This window comes from Struthio camelus, chromosome 4 (genome assembly GCF_040807025.1).
Source record: "Struthio camelus isolate bStrCam1 chromosome 4, bStrCam1.hap1, whole genome shotgun sequence".
Taxonomy (NCBI): Eukaryota; Metazoa; Chordata; class Aves; order Struthioniformes; family Struthionidae; genus Struthio; species Struthio camelus.
In genome coordinates this window covers 38,111,571-38,128,440 of record NC_090945.1, presented here as the reverse complement: position 1 = coordinate 38,128,440, position 16,870 = coordinate 38,111,571, and the positions used below count along the sequence as shown (strand labels likewise).

The following is a 16,870-nucleotide window of genomic DNA, read 5'->3' as shown; positions in this document are numbered from 1 at the left end:
ACTCACTCACCTGCAGAGAAAAAGTTGGTACCGTAAGGATCTTAGAGGAAAGAGGGCCAGGAACATCGTAGTAATGATAGCCAAGGAAGTACCAAAGGTAGTTGAAAAATTGCCTGGATCGTCACACCAAAGGGGTAATGGTCAGTGGTTCAAAGTCCTACTGACAGGCAGTTAAAAAGGCATTCCTCAGAAGTTAACACTGGGGCTGGCACTGGTTAATGTCTTCAGCAACAGCCTGAGCAATGGGACAAAGCATGTTCCCAGGAAGTTCTCAGGTGAAACCAAATGGGAGGGAGCTGTTGATATGCTGGCAGGTGAGCTGTCCTTCAGAAGGGCCTTGGCAAGCTGGAGGGACAGCGTGCTAGGAACCTCAGCAAGGTCAAGGTACAGGGTAGCTGCTGGCTGGGTAGCAGCCCCACAGAGGAGGGCCTGGGCCCCGGTGGCCAAGAAGGCAAGCACGAGCCAGGAGCGTGCCCTTGCAAGGCTGATGGCTGACCACGTGCCGAGCAAGAGCGCAGCTGACACGTAGGGGAAAGTGACTGCTCCCCTCTGCTCAGCAACCTGGGAGGCTTCATCTGGATTGCCGTGTGCCTGGTTCTGGGCCCCTGGGACAGAAGCAACATTGCTAACCTGGAGAAAGTCCAGCGCAGGGCCACAATGAGAGTGGTTAAGCCCTGGATGAGGTTGTCCAACAAGAGGCTGTGGAAGCTCCGTCCTTGGAGATATTGAAGACTTTACTTGCACAACTTCATCTGAGGTTGGAGAGAGCCCTGCTTTGATCAGAGGGTTGACAGACACTCTCTTAGGTCCCTCAGAATCTGTTTTTTTCTCCTGATCCTATGTGACGTGTATCCTACAGATGCTTATAATACAAGAAAAAAAGAACTTCTCAGTCATAACAGGTGAAGCAGCCGGTGATATGGTTGTCAGGGATGAGATCCTAATCCTGTTCATAGCAGAGATAAGAACTCAGGCAGAAGGAGGACAAGGAAGGCCTTGCACAGGCAATACTGATCCAGATGTAGGACTTTCTCTGGAACAACAGACTGACCACTGGAAATTCCATACCAGGGCAAAAGAGCAGGTAAGAACATCAGAGCAATGAATGGATTCAATGAATGGACTCAACGAATGGACTCAGCTCTGACTTCTTGCTGACAACAAAAAAGGACCAAAAAGGTAGTGTTTCTCAAATCAAAGAAATCACATGCAGATGAGATGGTTAACACACGAAATGCTAAAAACAGGTACACCACCAAGGTCAGGAAAAGAAACAAGGTTCTTCCCCCTCAACAGTATAGCATTTTACAAGAACATACAAGAGTTTCTCCCTGAACTGCCAATGGCTGGCTTTAGAAAAGTTCCCTGAATCCCTCCAATCCCACTTATCACTCCTCTTTGAGAAAATCAGCATCAATACAATTGGTCTGTTCAAGAAGAACTTACCAGAATATCAGACTCTCTGCACAACAGTAAATGGCATCTCCCATTACACTAAGGCCATATCCTTACACTCAATTAATGCCAAGGTAATAGCTGACAAAAACATTTTTTCAGCTAGTAACAACCAAGAAGAAAGCCAGATAGTGAAGGGGCTAGTTTCACAACAAAACCTATGCATGAATTTCATAATCTGCTGGGATCAAATTGCTGAAAGCTCCAGTTTACCATTTCAAACACATGAGCTGGTATGATGATTAAACCAGACTCTATAGCAGATGCTGAAAAAACACATCAGCCATGACACAAAAATCCAGACCAGCAGCTGCCGTCTATCTTACTTATCTATGAGAATTGCTACCAATCTTCACATGCTTCTTTCTGTTCACATTTCTCTGTAGCCACCAAGACAGACATCTTAACCCTGCTAAAGCGTAACTATAACGAGCAGTCTTTAACACAACAGAATGTCATTGAAGTATGTCCTAGATTCAAGATAAAAGACAGAATAAGGTTAGCCCAAGAGAGCTTACAAATAACCAACCTGATTAGCAGAAACATTACAACATACAGGTCTAATAGAAGGTTTAAGTACTGCTGTTATTTCATTCATCAAAACTATACCAAAGATAACAGCTGAATGGGCAGGTTAAGTGCTTTGCCTATAGTAGGAACCCAAAAAGAGGAACCAACTGAAGCCTTAAATTGAAGCTCTTTATCATCACAAGGCAAAAAATCTAGACATCATGGGAGAGAAACTGTCACAGCAACAGAGGGAACTAGGAAGTTCAGATGGTGAATGTCTTTGCAGATGTCTTCTGGCTACAGTCCAGGAAGATCCACCTAATTCAGCATGAAAATTAAGCTGAATTCATAAAGTTTCCTGGTAATCTATGCAGTGGAAACAGTACAGTAGAAACTAAGGAGTATCATCAAAAATGAGAGAAAGGCAATGTTAGTAGGAAAATTCAACCAGAAAATGTTAAAGTTTCATTATATTGAACTGAGCGGACAATGTAATTCTGCATTCATTTAAAGTGCATGAACACTGGGTCACAATTCAACTCCCCTCTCATACCACATGTTGAAAAGGGCCCAAGAAAGGCTTAGTTTGTTAATAAGACCTAGTTTGCTAGGTCTTATAATGCGTATTAACAGATTGCGTTCACTGTGAAGTCCAGGAATTCGACTAACTTTATCATTCTCCAGGCCTACACCACTTAAAAAGGATGTTGTCTGAGATACATGCAACTTCAAACACCTTTAAAAGGATTAATACATCCTAGCTTTAGATTCTGTATGCTGCTCTATACTTCGACAATGTTAAAATTTACAGTCTAGAAGATTCACTTGGAAAAGTTGTCCACCGTCCTGCAGTTATTCACAACTCATAGTAGGTCGACACAAGATGCAAAATTTAGGTTTCCATTTGGGGGAAAAGTCAAGTACAATACTACATCAATAAAGTTGCTTGCTTCTTACACCACCTCCACTGTCCAATAAAATTTTCAGAAGGTTTATTTTACAGTTTATGTTACAGACAGATACTTTTAAAAGTAGGGTTTTGAAAGTATTATTCAAGGAGATTAATCAGGAAAGCTATTGTATACAATATAATCTACATAGAAGGAAACCTGTTTTATTGTTAAGTTCCCCACCACCACACTCCACCCCCGAGCACTTACCAGTAAAATGGATTATGAATCACCATGCTAATATTTTTGTCAAAACATTGAACACAGACCAGCTGCTGCTAACATGACTAAATAAGATGTAAAGATCTTCATGGCTATTGCAGAAATGGAGGTGAGCACACCTAGCTGTGCTTGGGTGTCCTCCAGACTCCATTCCGGTGACACAGTAGCACCTTGAAACCCACTGAGGTAGCAGCACAGTGGTCCTATGCTTTGCTCACCCACAGTGAATACAGTACAGTCAAAAAGGCCAACAAGAGTGCAAGAGCAGTCCAAAAAAAAGATAGTTGGTTTCAAAGTTTCAAAGAGGGAAATTTTCAAGTTTCTCTGCCTGCTCTCCACAGAGTTGTCTCAGATTTGGTGCTTGGATCTGGAGCAAAGACAACTTCAAGGGAAAACATTTTCTGCAGAAAAGCTTTCAGCTCACTGAACTTAAGGAAACACCTGGACTTGGACTAGATCCCTGCAACCACTCAATAGGTATACACCATCTTTGTTTTTGCGCTATGTGATACGCTTATAAACACCTCAAATACTAACAAACCATAACTGGAGTGCAGGATCTTTTACGAGTTGTGTTTAAGCTTATGACTTCTGTCAGCTGGAAAACAAAGCCACACCTGAGAACTACAAATAGCAGAGCTAATGAAGGTGCACTCTAGCCATTTCAAACAAAGCTGTTGTCTTGAATGGATCTTATAATAACTTTACAGAGAGTTATATTGATTTTTTTTTTTTATAGTGCCTGGAAAGGAAAGGGAGATGCTTTATTTACCTTACGGGAAGCTGTGTCTGGTCTGTATTCTAGTTCAATTTCAAGTCAGCGTCTCAAAATAGACAGCTACATCTCTGTATGAATCAGCAGTGAAGCCAATCTTTGTTGCAAGAAGCTAAAGTGTGAGAAATAGCATAAAAATGATGAAGAGAAGGTCCAGGATTCTCAGTGCATGCTGGCAAAGCACACAGTAGCTGTCCAGCTGTGTTCGTTATAGGCTGTATACATAAAGACAAAAATATGCAAAGGCCTTCTTGAAGTTGATCAGATCACTCTAGGAGAAGCAAATTCAGTAGAAAATAGCATAGATTACTGTAATAACTTCTGGACTCCCAACGTCTGACAACCAACATGATGGCCATGCCTACATGGACACAAAGTGATTTATATTCTGAAATAAGTCCCTAAGACACACTGTAGATTTTGGAGGGGGGGGTTCTTTTCTTTTGGGTTTTTTTTCATTTGCAGAAGTCCCTGCAACTAGAATATTCTTACGCTGTTGCTGAAATATGTGGAATGTACTTGTGCAGTATGATTTTTAATTAGCACTGTCCACTTAACTCTTGGGGTATTTTTCAAGCACATTACAAACCAGTGCTCCCTCTCTGTATGTCCCTGCTCTACAAATATTCTTGTTGCTATGATTACCAACAACCGAAGACCCCATGTTTCTGTTAGTCCAAAAGTAGACATTTCTTACATATTACTGACAATATTTTTTGACAATAACAATTTCCCACGTATTATTGAATGTCTGAAGCAATTTAATAGTTACACATAAAAGGACTGAACCCTTCTCTGAAGCAACCAGTGGTTTTCACAGCCTCAGGAGGAAGTCCAAAAAGTCATTTTCTACTTCCGTTACCCACAACAAGCTCTTAGGATCAGGTTGTAGAATTGAGGTGGCTACTCAACACGGAGAGGAGAGTAACAGTTATTAGGGCACAGAGGACAGTAGCTCCAGTCCACTGAACAGGATGCAGAATTGCATTATGGCAGTCTGATCTTGTCGTTAGTCCCCCTCACAACGTGTGTTGTGTTTTTTTTTTTTTTTTTCCCAATGCGGGGTATAGGAGAGAGAAAAGGTGGGATAACTTGCTCTTCTGGAGCAAAGCCCAATACCAGTGACATTAAGTATGGCCACAGTCCTACGTCACACTCTCGAATTCTCCAATTATCTGCCTTAATTTATCTAAAGTTGAACAAATGTGATACTTTAAACACAGAGCCCATTAACTATTAAAATGACCATCTATCTACATGCCTGGTACAAGTCAAAATAGAAAAAAGTAAACAGACCTACTTCCAGTCAGCTCCTAAAAAGCTCACCAGATAATTACACCTAGTCTTGTGAAATTAGCAAACAGTTACACGTCAAACAGGTGTAGATTAGGTGAACAGCAGACTATTCTGTTGCTTGATGTGCTGTCTGTAGTACACAAACTTTTCACTATCTGATCTGTCCTAAGTTGTCCGTAGTTGCATCACAGAAATGTAAGTGACTGACAGAGCAAGTGTGTGCCTTGGCACAGTTTACCCTGAGGTCCTCTCTACTCAGCAAAAACTCAGGCTGAGGGGTGTGAATGTAGAAGGGCTTGTTTTCCAATTATGACTAGAGAAAAACATCGTTTGAATCAAATGTTTTTCAAGGTACGTAGTCCAGGTATCTATAGGCAGGTCCAACCCGCTAAAATACAGAACACTCAATACCGCCCCATTAAAAACTGTTCCCCAAATTCCAGCATTCTGCCACAGAACAGTGTGATGTTATTCTGTGAGTTAGCAGTCTGGTAAGTCCCACTGTACCTCAGCCATTAAAATCAGGCAAATTTTTCTTTTCATGGAGCTCATGCCATCCACTTATTCACCACAATTTACTGTCACAAGCAGAAGCCTTGAGAACACTACACTATTTAGCACTGTTTGCAAATTGAAAACATACCTATTTATCAACTATCTGTGCAACATTCGCCTTGCATCTTTCAGTATTACAGGACAATAATTTGCTAATACACTGCAGACTGAGTGCACACAAAAAAAGACAAAGAAAAATCCACAAGTGACATCTATCATCTAGGTATGATTTTTCCCTGTATAAAGCTAACAGAATCATAAGCTGCTATTGACACTGAGCCAGCTGAAAATGTGAACTGCAGCAAGGGACATAATGCAGATAAATGTCCTTTTTTTGTGGTTTAAAGAGCTCCATAGGCTCTTTCTCCTAAATCCTTTCATTGATTACTCTGTCTAGTAGAATCCAGCATTTCTGCAGAAGCTAAATCTTTCCTGTCGCATAAAGAGCTTGCTTTTCCCTTTCCCAGCTCCACTGGCTTGTAGGCTGAATGGTTATTCTGCTATAGAGTATGAAACCTACATGCAAATGCTCTGGACTACAAACAAAATGACAATGGCTACAAGTTGTACCTACACGTACACACACAGTTCAAACTACTCACAGCTCAAGTATTCTTTTTTTTTTTTTTTAAAGCAGTAAATTGATCATAGTTAGTCTTTCCATCTCTTTCAGAGCTGGATGTGCTGCTATTTTAAGGTCTAGTTGTATGACCATATGATTCCTGACACAGTGAAATCATCATTTTATTCTTCTTTCAGGCATACACAGTACAGATAGGTGCAGTATTTGCTAGGCTTCATTTCTGTAAAACTATTGAGGGTTTTTTGGCACAGTAGTTTAGCTGTTTAGGTGCAGTTTCTAAAAGAACAACAATATCAGTTGGAAGATTTACATTTACAGGTGTTTGAAAAAATATTCCTCCACCCTCATACTCATTTTTAAAATGGAGACAAGTGCAACACTATGTACACATGCATGCCCGTATGCAGAGCCTTGCTCTGTTGCTCTCTGTTGCAGAAAGAAGCAATGACAACTTTTACAAAAAGAGATATGGCTAGTGGAGACTGAGCTGTGGAGACTGTAACGTTCTCAGCTATAAGCAGACTTTGCTGAACTTTGCCAGTATTTCAGCTACTTCTGTGGCACAGGACTGCCTTTCTGTGTGCGCACTGGAGTAGTGACTCTTCAACAAACAGTGATTTCTGGGGACTGTATTTGTTAAGTATTGCTGAAGAGATACTGTAGAGATGTGGACGTCCAGTGCTCTGTTTTAACAGTGAATCGAAATGTGTATGAAAGGACAGCATTGCACGTCAGCTGGCTATACCACAACTGAGGAACTATTCAGTTTGTGATCTCTGGAAAGTAGCTACTTCAGTGGACAAATAACTACCACCGAGCAAAAGAAAGAGGGAAGCAAGAATAAGGAGAGGAGAGTGTCTAGAGCCCAGAGTTTGTCTTGTCAGTAAGGAAAAAAAAAATTTTATTTTTTTCATTTCAATAGTTGAAGCTATTAAATCCTATTCACTTTGGTGTCAACCAGTGCTTGCTAGTGTCAGCTCTTCTCTACTGCAGACAGCAGTACTCTTTAACCTGCAAGTTTCAAGGTCATCCAGCATTCAGCTTACAAACACATTGGCAGAAAGAGGGTAATAGATATGATCAGCAACAGTCACACATCTACCTGAAATAATCCATCTTTTTATTTATTATATCATATTCATTAGCAAATTCAAATCTAATATGATTTTTCATTGTGTCATGACACAAAACAGAGCTTATATGCCTACCCATTTTTCAGCTAGGGACAATTTATTCTCATCAGTGAGTTGCTTACAAATCTGATAATGACTGAAATAAGTACTGTCATTTGATAGGAAAATGAATCCAAAGACACATAAATGAAAAAAACTTCTACCTTAAACAGAGAGAGCTAGTCCTTGTGCTATGCATCCTTCTGGGATCTGAACAGTATGAACATAACGTATGTGTTAGAGGGTCCACCACACCAAGTTCAATACAATGCACCTGAATACCAGTTGGCTAAAACACAGTCACTTTCTCGAGTAACTGCGGTTTTAACGCAACTGCATTCAGTACTTCCTTCTGCATTTAAGGTGCCCATAGTGCTACAAGTAAATCTAGCTAAATCCTTCCTTCGTCTTTTGGAGTTTTGAGGTTGCTGTCTGTACAAATTCTGATCAATGATAAGCAATTGTTCTGGAAATGAAGTGAAGCAAAACAATTTCAACAATTATAGCTCACAGAGGCTGGTAAGTTCACTCTGCCCCTTTTGAGTACACTTGACAAACTTTAACCTCTGTTTTCACTTTAAAATAAATTCTTTTGATTATATATGATTGTTCTTTCACTTTATTAAGTGAAATTGCCCATTTAAAAATCAGTTAGTATCTGTCTAGAAATCACTGCATCTTGAAACTAGAAAAAACACAAGACAGTGTATCTGTATCTCAGGATCTCATTGTTCCTCAAAGCAAAAAAAAATTCTTTTCTTTTGATTCAGATGCAGCTTTCTTCTCTGTGTTCAGTAAATTAAATCAGACCTTTGTTCCACAGGAACAGAAGCCACTAGACGCAGGGAGGTTTTGCACATGCAGCATGTTTGATTCCTAAGGTGTCTGAAAGATTTTCTTGCACAGGAAGTCTAGGATGAAAATTAACAGCTTTGCAAAGATGCAGAGAGTACCTTAAAATGTTGTGGATAAGAAGTGTACACAATAGTAAAAGCAAAAAGGTAAAAAGAGCTTCCCACTTTTAAACTGGGCTAGACAGTATCTCACTCAGTCTCCAACAAGTGAGATTACCCATCCTGCTACAAGCCTCAGTGGAGACATTAACAGGGATTTCTGTATCCCAGTCTGTCGTTTGGGGAGAGAACTCCTCCAGCAAACCACAAAGGATAGGGGCAAAAAAGAGGAGTGAAAGAGTGACTAAACAGAAAACATTCAACACTGCAAGAGGCATTGCAAGTATAGACAATCAGGTTTGTGTACATAATAAATTACCGTTGGCCACTTGCCTGCTTTTCTCAGTTCCTTTCCCATCGCCATTCAGCTTTGGCTCTTTTCCTACCTACTCCACAAACTAATCTTAAAAAGGTTGCCAGTGATATTTGATACCTGAAATGCAGTTCCCAAGGGCAGTCTGGATATAAATTCAGGTACAGAAGCCAACTCAAAATAATAAAAACCTAACAAAAGTCTCACAAAATCAGCTTTGGTTATTTCAACCTCTCCCCTTTCTAATACCACTTTTTTCATCTTCTAGTCAATTTGTTAATGTAGTAGTAGTTTACCACTACTCCCTATTAACTCACACAAGCCAGGTTCTTCATAGAAGAGGAGCAGTCAGCCTTTTCCACATAATTTTGGGGGTTGTAATTAGAATAAACACTGTTTGACGTAACCAGGGACATGAAAGCCCTGAAGGTAAGAATACACAGAAACGTCACAGGTAGGCTAAAAACAGGCTGAGATCTATGCTTGTTGTTACTCAGATTAGTAATTTTCCCAACTAGCTTTGTATTCTTAAAAAAAACACATGCAGAGTCCTTAAGAAGCTGACTACAAACAGCATCTTCCAAATCCAGTGAACACAAGATCAATAAGAGGGGCTAAGAAAGGGAAGTAGAATCACACCTTTTTGGAAGAAGAATCCCATGCAGGAAACTGGTTATCCAGTGAGGATTTACCTGTGGTGGCTTAGGGCATTTTTATTATATGCACATCGTCTTTTCCAGATGGATGATACACTATACGAGTAATTCCCATGCTTTCTTTGCTCAATATTGGGTCAAACATGCCTATATGCAATTTTCATTGGAAATATTTAGCAATTAAAATGTCTGTATTGCAGCACAAAGATACAGGGCTGACTATAGAGTCTCAAGGATACTGCAACATCTAGCAGCTCTGAGAGTACAGCTAACGGTATTAGCCTAAGTCCACACTTTTTTTCAGAGATCTCTGAGTTTAAGCACAGAGATTGGGAACTTCAGAAAGCAGTCAAGAAGCAAATTACTCTCCACGAATATTTCTGTAAAAGTTTTGATAGTATCCCAGATATAAACTGAAAAAATTCTGTTCTGCTTTATATCTGATTCAAGTAATTTTAATAGGTTAGTCTATTTCTAGCCTTGAATGGTCTCTCCCTATTCTGTGAGCAGAGGGGATTACTTCCTTCATGCTGTACATATAGTGCCTTTGAGGAAGGTTTCATTCACTTGAAAAAGTAGTTTTAGAAACAATGATGTATTGTATTTTGTCCCTTGTCATGTTGCTTTAGAGGTAGAAGGGGAATACTAAAGCAGATAGGGAGAGCTTCCTAGCATCCTTACTTTTGACTAATGACAATGCCATTCTATATGGTAGGTGAAAAATTCTGCTTTATTAACAGCCTATGGCACCCTAATGACCTCTGGCAGAACACAGAAGAAAAGCAAGTCCTCCCTGAGTTATCTGGAAGAGCCAGAGGGAACCAATGAAAAACACAAGCAAGATGTTAAGAGGAGAGCTCAGGCAACAATCCCAGTACAAAGAAAAATGAAAAGCTTACTCTGAGGGGGAAAAGTAGTATTCTATTACTACTAATAATAGGACACTTTCAGTGGAGGCTTTTTCTGCACTATTTTGAGTCAGATTTCCATTGCCTGTTACTATAAATATTGCATCACCAGTTAGTTTTGCCTAAGTAGCTCCCACTGGCTTGTTTAAACTGAAGTGTTCTTTTTTAAAAACTCATTTCTTTTTGAGTTACTTTGTATGCAGTGCGAAACAGTGCACACCCTGCTAAAACATACAGAGCTGCATAGGAGGAGGCCAACTGCATAATAAATCTTGAGAAGACTGACAATAGCTGGAATTACATTATGCTTTCATTTTTCTTACGTATTTCAATCTGATTTGTCTTAATTGCATGTTTGCAACATGTTAATTATCAGGGCCTGACACTGTACAGTTGGTATCTAGTAGAAGAGCAATTTGACTATGAAAGTGAAATCTTCTAAATAACATGTACATACAAATGTTTGGCAACAAATTAGGTTTACAGATAAGCAAAGTTTAGCGTGTTACCTGCAGACTCAGAGTTTCTAAAAATGACCACCATAAATCACTGTCTCCAATATCCTTTCATTTATCTAGTGGTCATACAAAAATGCTAAAGAAACGCTACATTACACAAAAACTACCGACTTCATTAAAAAAAAGGAATTGGTTAACACACATATTCCACACAGAAATCCCAGACTAAGCTGAGACCTGCTATTACTGTCTTGTATTAGAGTCCTATCACTGGTCTGAAATGGAAGTAAGACCACACATCCAAAGTAGCATCACAATGACTCTGATTCAGTGAAACTGGAGCATTTACAGCAACTCAAAATTTGACTCACTAGAACCCGGGAGGCGATAGGAGGAAATCGTCAAGTGCTGAAAGTAATGTATTCATACATTCCTCAAGTAATTAGAAATTAGACTAAAGTGTTATTAAAAAAAAAAAGTGAAGAAGAACTTGCTGACATCAATTTATCTTTGAAATACCTTTAGGTAATGTTAAGGGGTTCCCTTGCTACTTCTATAAATTGTCGCTCTCTCTCATCCAGATCTTGGGAGGCATTGACTAGCCTCAGCTTCACATAAACTCCAGAGGAAACACTTTTTTTCCACCTTCTCCCTGGATGACTTCTCTGTGGGGTGGGTGTGCTAGGCAGTTTGGCAGAAAGTATTTGCTGTAATTAGGCAAACACTAAGAAGCAGCTGAACAGGTTTTCACTGAACTGCTGTATCCCAGTTAGATTTGTGCTTCTGCTAATAACAGTCCCTACTATTTTCAACCCTAGAGATCTGAGATGCAAAAGAGAGCATGAATAATTCAGTGAGCACTGGGTCCTGAACCCACCTTTTTCACAAAGAGAGAAGTAATGCGCCTCAGGTACAAAGTTTTAGTCTAACAGGGCTAAATCTTCCCTTCTCTTTCAGAGCTTTGTTACTAAGTGCTGTGTAGGTGTGAAAAGTCTTATTACCATGTAATTTTGTTGGGATCAGACTTCCAACTACCTGCTTTGCTTCATATTCATATACACAGAAAGATCAAAATCTGTTTTATTTCCCAACAATAGCCAATTTTGCTATAATTATTTTAAAATAGTGTATTTAAGGCATAGTGCCCAGGTTAATTTACTTATGGCACCTATCCACATAGGAATAAAATATCTTATTATTTATTACTTTTTTCATAATGAACTTTGTGATAAACAAGTGAAAAACTAATTTGTTTTTTTGACAATGCTGAACCTTTGAATAGAGAAAAATCAGAGTCGAACACAGAGTGCAGTCCTGTGTGGTAAGTGGTCTCCATAGCAACCAATAGATTTTTATGCTAAGTCTGGCCTTTAAAAACATTTCACGTTTACCACTGAGAAAAAGATGGCCTTGATTTAAAAATGATACAACAAGTATCTTGAATGTGCATGCTCTCTCCTCTCTGTTGCAAATAAAATTAACAGACGTCCCTTTAACACTAAATCCTCTCAGCCCTGTGTGTCATCGTTGACGTATGTGTGGGCCTGCTTTAGGCTTACTTTTTTTTTTGTGTGCATATCATTGCAAGACATGAAGCCCTTTCCCCTCCATTTTCCCCTCCTTGTTTTTCTCTAACCTGAACAAAAATAGAACATCAAGCTCTTATCTCAGTCAGTGATCATGGTGACAGTGAAAATATTATTGCATGCTTATCTATAGCAGTTTCAATCATACAAGCTTATAATAACTTGCAATAATGGAAGAAGCAGTAACTATAGCTGCAATGTCTGCTATAGCCTAATTTATTTTCACTTGACATTTAATAACTGAAGTCCATAAAATGAAATGTGTTTTTAATAAAGATTCCAACTTAAGGATGTGTGTGTGTGTAATTACTGACAGTAATACACAGAGTTAAGTACTATGATTATCATCATTAGCATTCAATGAGAATTTTGTTAGTAGTATAGGAATTTGAGTAACATAGCATAAGGGTAGATGGACAGAACTGTAACTGAGTTAATCATTATATTTTCAATGCCTCGTTACCAGACAATATAGGTCATGTATTTTTAACACTTATTTCAAAGCAGAGTTTGCATGCTCAGGTTATTCTTCTCGGCATGGGTGTGGGATGCTTGCGTTTGGTTGATTAGGAATGCAGCCTTAAGAGCTTTGGATGAGTAGGAGGGGAAGATACAGAGACCATCTGTTGCTATTCCTGTAAAGGTAATTTCAACATGCATTCAGTCATCATCATGACAATAATAGCACTTCATACATAGCCTTTCACATCATCGAGTGTCTGTCTTTGTGTTCCATTCCATCCCAACCAGAGAACGAGCATCATTATCATACCACGCTGAATGCCTCCTCCATCATCTCCTTTGTCTAGAGTATATTTTCCTCGTAACTGAGGAAAGCTCCTGTGTTGAGGCTCCATGAATAAGGGGGCATGAAACAGTCAAGTTCTGTTTGCCATGAAATAAGACAATGTAACAGAATTTATTACCCTGTGTGTTGCTTTCTCCCATCTGCTGGTGGACTTCATCTTCTTCAAAGGCGATCATCAACGCAGCAACAAGATTTAGGAGCACCAACTGTAAAGGAAACAGGCCACAAAACAGAAGCTAAAAGCTGCTGTTTGAGAAACATGGTCCCCAGCGCATTTCTAGGGAAGACCAAAGTTTGCCCCCTAGAGGAATAAATGTTCTAAGAACAAATCCATCAAAGACCCAGAGAGCACAAAAGTAATGGGTGAGAGGGGCTCAGGCCCCAGGCTACGCAGGTAGGAAACGGCAGGGCAAATATTGGCTGTGAGTTAGTGTCATTCATTTCATTTCTTGAATCAGGATACATGTAACCACACCGCACCATGGAGGGTGCCAATTAATCACAACAACAACGTATGTCAACGAAAGTTCGCTTATGGTGAATGTTGTAGCATTAGTGTTATTGTTACCATCACCACCCACTCCCATCCTCTTTCTTCCATGCAGATGGAGAAACACCGTGCCAGAGTTATGATTAGCATAATGTTGAAGTTATCAAAAGCAGCTGAGCTGTTCCTGACAGACTGCTTTCCTTTTTTTATTTAGAAGGGAAATAAAACAGACATACACCCCAACTTTATTGCAGAAGGATGAAAGACACATGCGGCATGCTCCAAGGGAGGGTCCTAGCCTTTCAAATCTTTCCCTTCACCCCGACCTGCAGACATGTCTCCACAGAACTGTTAATATCCACGGTAAACCCTAAGCCCCCTCTTCCAGTCCAAGCAACATCACCGTGTCCTTGGGAGCTGGGCGCTCACAACCTGGCTATGAAAGCTAAGAGCAAAAAAATCAATGAGCATTAATACCAAGGGCTGCAGCACTACTTCCAACAGGTTAACAGACAGACTGTGGGATAATAACGCAAAAGACATCTTACGGATGCAAAACGAAGGATACAGATGACGGCACTGTATAGCCTGCCTCCCACACAGAGTATCTTTCCTTCACGTACTCCCGGAAACTCATCTCTGATATTTTCTGAAATGCTTGCTATCCTGTTGTCACATATGCTTTTAGCAACTCTAATTCTTTGGATTTTACAGACCTTTCATTTTTTCCAGGTCTTCCAGAGGAAAGATTTCACACGGCCAATTCTGATGGCTGTGTACTTCAAACTTAAATGAAATAACTACTCTTTTCTGTATTATTTTCAGTACAAAAAGACATATGTACTAATCTGAAGCCTTTTTCTAAAGGCTTTCCAATACCTACTCATAAGTTTGAAGGTATGAATAAGATCAAAGGTACAGAGGAAAAGTAAACTAGTTAAAACACCAGACACTTAGCAAGGTAAATACAATGGCTTCCCCCCCCCCCCCCAAACTGTACCTAAATGGAAAAGCAATGAGTTCTTTACTCAGGCATAGCATTATGCCCATCATATTTGAATGCGACAAACTTGTCATCTGACTCATGTCAAAGATTCCAGCTTCCACTGTTAATTACAATATGAGATTCAGTACCTTCAGGGAAAAAATGTCTACATAAATTTGGATGGGGGCAGGGAGAGCAAAACAACATGCATAGTCACTAAACATCAAAACGTACACACTGTTTAAGTAAGATGGAAGTTCCACTCGCTGTTGTCCAAAAAATACTTGCTCTCAGAAGTACTTATGGATAAGTATTATAAAAACCTATCAGGAAACCCAATGTCTAAGTATTACTTATTAATGTCAGCGCCTCTTCTAAACCAAGAAAACGTGGCTGCTCTAAGAAAAATAGTTGATCATTTCACACAATGACATATTAATTCCTCAGTTATAGATCCTCTTAACTTTTACTTACAAACTATTTTAATACAGAATTGTCAAGAATCTGTGAAAATAATGTGCAGTGACAGGTCTAGGATTAAGCTCTTCTCATAGTTAGAATGGCTATATTTGACTGTAAATTGTTTTAAAGAGCAAAGCATATACTGTAAGCCCTCCCATGCCTACTCCAAACTGACATCAACAAGGCAGCTGGGACAAGTGTATGCTAGTAATTCATCTTAATTATTTGTCAGCAAAGCTGTCCTAATAGGATGTGTCTTTCATTTTGATTAAAATGACCCTCTGAAATCTGGTCCTCATAGAAAGTGGACAAGCAGAGCTAAAAGTTGAACCTTCTGGCACTTCTAATTTTGTCCCTGGAAACTGAAAGAATGCTTCTAAATAGTCTTATAACAACTATTTTCTCTTTGTATTTCTCAACTTACACATCATAAAGAACTTGTTGATACCTCTTTGGTTATCTGCAATGATTAATATTAATCTTTGGTCCCTGTGACATTCATTTTACTTTTGATTTTATGCCTCCCCATAGCATGGTTTCTTCAGTTACTTGAATCTGTCAGTAATTCAGTGTTATATTTTTCTAACATATAGCTATGGATATGACAAACACTTCTCATGACATCTGGCAGGTTTTAATCTTGTGCGTTTTGTAAGGTATGAACTGATAGGGTACATTATGTTGTCCCAAGACTTAGGTGCACGACACTTTTGAATTTAAGTTTTTAATTATGCTGCACTGCCATGAGATTTCTTTAGAATTCTCATTTTTTAAATATCCTAGGACTTATCATTTGACGGGATGAGTACACAAACAAAACAGACATTTATTGATATAAGATCACAGATTTGATATTGCAGTTGTTAGACAGCCTTTTAGAAGTCTTTTCACCGAGATTTTCTTGTAAGACTATAATATGTTTCACTTCATAATACCAGTTACACATGAAATGCAATTTCAGCGTTATAATTCCAGATGAAGTTGTGTGTGCAATTAGAAGACACAGACAGTACCTTCAGGGCCTTTATATTAGGTATCAGATAAGCTAAAAGGTACATCAAGGAAAGAACTCTGGATCGGAGGGGCAGCTGGGGAAGGGGCCGTTGCCAGTAGGAAGACAGTAACGGAGTAAATATTAACAGCGGTTGGAAAATACGCAAAAACAAAGTTCTTGCTTTTCAACTAGCTCTCCCAAATTGTTACAGAGGAAGAGTAGGTTGCAACACTTCAGTTAGCTCAGATGAAAAAAGAAAGAAAATACACAAGTATTTTGGGGGTTTATCCAAAGTTTTTCCTCTACTTTGGGGAGGGGAAGGGAGGGGAGGGAGGGTAATTTCACTTATGCTCCACCTAAAACAATGGAAGAGTCGGGGGATGCTCCCAGACAATGTGATACTGTGCACAGCAAATATTTAGTCTGAACATACACATGTTCATACATATTCTTGTCAGCATCGGCCTTAAAACTAAAAATGATGAGGAAAAAATACAATCCCTTAGATTTTAATTTACTGTCTTGGCACACAGAGGATAATGATTAGTAAGGTTTTGAATACCAATTCACTACTGGGTATGGAGGGATATGGGTGCAAAAAGTCAAAAAGAAAAAGCTCAGGTATCAGCCTACATAGATTTGGGCTTCTGAGATAGATCAGTTAAAGATGTTTTCAAATGTTTATCCCCTCCTTCCCCTTTCTGTGCTAAAAAGTTCTGATCGTGCTAACTTTAAGTCA

General features: G+C 39.3%; 1 long non-coding RNA gene across 29 annotated transcripts in view; it reads right to left on the bottom strand.

Annotated features, from left to right (window-relative positions):
* LOC104145532 (uncharacterized) overlaps positions 1-16,870 on the bottom strand; it is a 251,341-nt gene that overhangs the window by 140,189 nt on the left and 94,282 nt on the right. For all 29 annotated transcript variants that reach the window (XR_011140963.1, XR_011140966.1, XR_011140984.1 and 26 more), the window contains one exon: positions 13,319-13,406. This is a non-coding gene — a long non-coding RNA (uncharacterized lncRNA). The remainder of the gene's footprint in view (positions 1-13,318; positions 13,407-16,870) is intronic.